Source organism: Galeopterus variegatus, unplaced genomic scaffold (genome assembly GCF_000696425.1).
Source record: "Galeopterus variegatus unplaced genomic scaffold, G_variegatus-3.0.2 Scaffold4183, whole genome shotgun sequence".
In the NCBI taxonomy this organism is placed as follows: Eukaryota; Metazoa; Chordata; class Mammalia; order Dermoptera; family Cynocephalidae; genus Galeopterus; species Galeopterus variegatus.
Window position 1 is genome coordinate 193,593 of NW_007730294.1, and position 5,433 is coordinate 199,025.

A 5,433-nucleotide genomic window follows, 5' to 3' on the forward strand; every position below is an offset into this window, starting at 1 on the left:
CAATGAATGTTTTGTACTCTGTTACATTAAAATTTGTTGGTCTATCCTGCATTTTGAGCAGGTTTTTTGTACATGCATAATTTTGACCCCATGAACCCCCTGAAAGGGTCTTGGGAACTCCATGGGTCTCTAGATCACAATTTTGAGAACTGCTGGTATGAAGTAGCAAATAAGCTTCATGTGTATTCTATTTCACCAAGCAGCCATGTCTTTTGCAACTATGCCTAGTACCGTGAGACACAAGTAAACTAAGAACATCATCCACAATTTCATTTATTACATCAAGAAGAGCTCAAGAGCCATACTTGTTTTTTCTATCCCTGATTTTTTTTTTTTTTTCTTTTCTTTTTGGTGGCTGGCAGGTATGGGGATCTGAGCCCTTGACCTTGGTGTTATCAGCACCACATTCTCCCAAGTAAGCCACCAGCCAGCCCCCCAAATCCCTGATTTTTAAATAAAGGAAACCAAGGAACACAATGAACTGTGTTTTTAACTGTATTTTTGTGGAAAACATGGTTATTTCTTACATCACTTGTAACCAATACATGCTGGCACTGAACTGAAGCTGGAATACAGAGATAACACAGACAAGGTCCTTGCTCATGTGGCATTTACAGTCTTACAGCGCAGGAGACAGACAACAAACAAGTAAACAAATAAAGACGACAATTTCAGGTAATGGTTCCATTATGAAGAACATGAGGACTACCAGAAAATTCAACCCTGATGTTGCCTCAGAAGCAAGCGGGGAGAGTACAAATCTGCAAATTGATGTAAATTTAGGGAAAAGCCCACAAGAAAGCCCTGGGCACAGAGAAAGGGTAGCAGTGACCTGCTGTGGGCAAAGGATAGGGGAGCAGAGGAAGTCACCGCTGGGGCAGGGTGGGGCAGAGCTGCGGGCAGTTTCTCTCTCCAACCACTGTCCCTGGAAGGCCATTGCCTGCCTCCACCACCACGAGGCAAAACGTGTTAGACAGGGGTGCTAGGATAATATCAGGGCAGTGCCAGAGCCTGCCAGGGTGAAGAACTGGTAACAATGGGGGCATTTGAACCCTGAGCAACTCTACCTCCTGTCCCTTCCACAGTCTGAGGGGAGGGGATTACCAGCCAAGGCAAAACAGTCTAGGTAAAAGGGGAAGACAGTGGTACTGGCTCTCTAAGGAGCATTCGTGTATAGCATATGAGGATGGGGTAACAGGGGAGGAAGCCCAGGCTGTGGCACTGTGGGCTCCTCTTATACTCACCTGGAGGGATTCACCTGCTAGTTTAAAGCCCAGCTCCGCCACTTACTAAAGATATTGGACAAGTCATTAGCCACTCTATGCCTCAGTTTCTTCATCTGTAAAATGGGTATAACAATAGCACCTACCTCATCGAGTTATTGTGAGGATTGAGTGAGTTAATATATATAAAACACTTAGAAGCACTCATATATGCATATAAGTATATAAATAACTGCAGGGCTTTATATGGAATCTGGAAGCTGGATGCATCCCAATAGGGGATGAATACACACTACAGAACACTAGGGATCAGTTAGGAGCAATGAATCATATACATAGATGAATCTTTCAAAATTACTGTTGAATGCAAAACCTAATAACTAGAACAAGGTCTACCGCACAATACTATTTATGAAAATCTAAAACATACAGCATACCAAACAACACCTTACATTTCATAATATTACATTTATGTCCAAGAATATATATCTAATACCTTACCGTGGAAGGGGAGGGAAAGGACATGGAAACCAGGGATGAATGGGGAACGTATCCATGAAAGGTAATAATAAAGGAAATGATAGACTGTCACGACCTGAGGTGTATGACTGATTTAACACTTTTCACATGAGGCATAAGAAAATAAGAAAGAACGGCAAGTGGAAGGGAGAGGAGTAAGGTAATTTACTAGACAGCGTCCGGGCTCCAGGTGGGGCGGTGAACATTAAACAGGATTCAGGGGAGGCTTCTCCAAAGAGGTGACATTTAGGCTAAAGTCTGAACAACGTGAATCCAGCCATGTGACGATGAGGGGATGGGCATTCCAGGCAGAAGGAACAGCGTGTGCTAAGATCCTGAAACAGAAACATGACATATTCGAGAAACAGGAGAAAATGCAAGTGTGGTTGGAGCTCAGGGAGCAAACGTAAAATGTTTTAATTTTAAAAGATGGTCTGGTGAACCCTTTCCTCGTGTGCTATCTGTATATATGGTTTAGGACAACTAGTTTCACAGAATTGGTAATTCCCAAGGAGAGGGCACGTCCTTTCTGGGCTTCTGGTGACCTGGCTTGTGACAGGGAAGTGAGGTGTAAGCACCAGGCAAACAGACAACGGTAGAACAAAACTTCTCCTACGGGTGTGGAAGGAGCCAATTCCCACCCCTGGGAAGGCAGAAATTTTAGCGGCTGCAGACCTGCCATACTGAGTGCTCCCGCGGAAAGCTGGACAGCAGGGTGGAGAACTGGCTCAGCAGGGCTTTGTCACTGGCTGTCCCTGCTGTGGTCCTGCTTACCCCGAGTGCCCTCCACACTTCCTGGGCAATAGCTCCTCGCTGGGACCACTCTCCACACCTGTGCCCTCTGGTGTTTAGACTCCGGTGTCCTTCTGCTTTCTGCCCACACCTTCCCAGAGACTGGACATTTCTTGGTGTCCTTCGAAAGAGCACTTGGTGCATCAAAATACAAAAACACAAACCTGAGGTTCTCATTCTATCCTGGGGTACTGTACTGGCCTCTTGTCATCCTGCCGAGTGCTGAAACGCTCGTTCTGAAACAGAAAACAAGAAACAACAACAAGCTGTTTTTCATGAACAGAAAATCCCTAGGACAGGAACCTCATCTATCTTGATCTCCACTTATCCTCATGCCTAGAAGAATGTCGGGCCTAAGGCAGGCACTCCATAAACTGGGTTGAATGAGTTTACACACACACACTCTTAAAAAGATTTAAAAAAATATCCTGTTTTCTATGGCAAAAGCTCCAACTAGAATTCGTCTTTCCCAATATAAAAAGCATAAATGCAACTTCGTTTAGCATCAATTTTTGCTCACAAAGAATTAATTGTCCTTACTGGGACCATTAGGGGTTGTAATAATTATATTTATTAAGCACTGTGTGCCAGACACTGAATTATCTCATTTAAAACCCACAACAACTCTATGGCTTATATACTATCCTGTCCTTATCTAAAAGAAGAAAAAACTAACTAATGAGCTTTAGTAATTTTTAATCCCAGGTCACTTCAGAACACTTAGATGGACTTCTGAAACTCTGGCCAATTTTACAAAATAAAATGTATAAAAGTTATACCTGAAACAACTACTACTCTTCTGAATACTGTTTTTCTTCTCTAGACTAATCATTGGCATCCATGTAGTTAAGCATTTTTTAAAGTGCAACCATTCAAAATATACTGCTTATGGGACAGTTTGCAAATGAACACAGAGAAAGAAGTGAAACCTTCTAAGTCATGGACTATTCTTTGCACTGAGTCCTTGATTGTTTTAATTCTAGTTTCCAGCTTTGAGATTCGTTTTTACTTTTTCTTCTTTTTTGTTTTTTGTACTAATGGTTTAATTACTTTTTGTAATCATTAAAGAACATCTGAGCATTGGGACAATTTTTCTTTAGTAAACATTCTTTGTCTGAATTTGGATTCCCTGGAAATTATAGTCTGAGGCAAAATTTGCATTCTAAAGCTTTACTAGACGGGTACCAACCAAGGAAGCAAGAGTTAATGGGGACAGGGCAATGAGTCAGGAAGGAAAGGAGGCAAGAGAAAGTGGTGTATTATTGAGCTGGCCTCTGCTTCCCTATAGAGCACAACTGGCTGCCTGGTCACGTGGAAGTTTTGTAGAGAGAACACATGGAAACATTTCTTGGAAGAGTCCTTTGGGGGAAAAGAAAGGAAGAATTTTCCATGAGTTCTCTTCTATCCTCTGCCTCTCAGTGGTTAAAATTTGCTTCACTGGGTATTAACTTCCCAACCTTCTGGAATCGTTCCCTGGCCCCCCAACCCCCTGGGCAGCTATGGGGAAGCCACAGTGGCACTGCCCACGTGTGAGCCTCAGATCACAGGGCGAGTCAGGGAACAGCCACAAGCCACGGATACCCCCTTTCTGCCTGCAGCCTGCAGGCTTCTGGGCTCTGTCAAGCTTTCAGTGGTCCCAGTGGGTCTTTTACCCGGTCACAGGAAAGGCTCAAGGTAGGAGGGAAGAGGCCTGCAGTGTGAGGCGTGAGGTAGTTTGATCTTCAGCTGTGCCAACGGTGACCTGGGAGACCTGGAGCAGCTGGCAATGGGCCCAGCTGGCTGAGCAGGAGGAACATGACAAAGCATGGCTTCTGCAGAAATGGAGTTCCAGGAGCTTCTCGACAACAATGACCAAAACCACCCCTCTGCAGTTCAAAAAAAGGTGATCTTCCTGGAGGGTCACTAGTAGCACTGAGTAGAAAACAGTGGCTGAGGACCAATCAACTCAACCTGTCAGCACCCACTCATACGTGCCTCCGAGTGCACACGCAGGAGATTTCTCTTGGGTGTGCATCTAGAAGCACAATGGCTGGACCGTCCGTCTTCACCTTCACCAGATATTGTCAAATTACCCTCCTAAACAATAGCTTAAAATAGTTGCCTCTCATTGACTTAGTCTGATTCCTTTCCTTTCTTATAGGAGTGTCTACAACTCATCTATTGATCTGTAAATTCACCCTGGGGAAAAAAAATCACTGAATGTGCCTACCACAATTTCCTCCTCACTAAACTGGTAATAGGAATCTCTTGCGAAACTCACAGGGAAACTGAAAGTAAGAATTAAATGTTATCTAGGGGGTATTTTGAACTTGAAAAGAGAAGCTATTTAAATCCACATTAATTTCAAAAACAAAATTTCCCACTGTTTCCAGGAGAGGGCACAAATTCATCTTAGTTTATTTCCAGTGCTCTGCCCCGCCCTCCCTACCCTCACCCGTGTGCACACACCTGCGGGCAGACACACCCCAACTCCGACTTTGCATTCACCCATGAGATAACTAGCTTATGCCATCATTTAAGAACTCATGAAAAGCAACTCTGGGTGACTCTTTACTCTGCTGCAAGATCCTGAGTGTCCATGGGGGCTTCCTGAAGTTCCCACGTAGGGCTATGTACATATGACTTTAAGTTGTCGTTCCTATGTTATTTTTCCTCATTGATGTGGCATTTGTATACCAAGAGAATTGACAGGAGGGGTCCCAGACAGTAAGGGGTGCATTGTCAGCAGAGAATTTTTGAATAATAATAAAACAGACTAAAAGTTGGTCTGCTTTTACTATAGTCACACAATGTCAAATCAATGTAAAACACTCTCCCCACCCCCACCAAAATTTTTTGTTGGTATAAGCTCTAAAAAATTCATGCAGTCACTATTCATGCAGTTTTATAAGAAATACAT

The 5,433-nt window shown here is 43.5% G+C and overlaps 1 long non-coding RNA gene across 1 annotated transcript; it reads right to left on the bottom strand.

Moving 5' to 3' along the window:
* Positions 1-1,979: 1,979 nt before the first annotated feature.
* On the bottom strand, positions 1,980-4,262 carry LOC103602531. Its single transcript, XR_551541.1, has 3 exons — positions 4,187-4,262; positions 2,699-2,770; positions 1,980-2,077 (listed from the first exon to the last, which is right to left on the bottom strand). It is a non-coding gene; the product is annotated as an uncharacterized LOC103602531 (long non-coding RNA).
* Between the last annotated feature and the right edge of the window lie 1,171 nt (positions 4,263-5,433).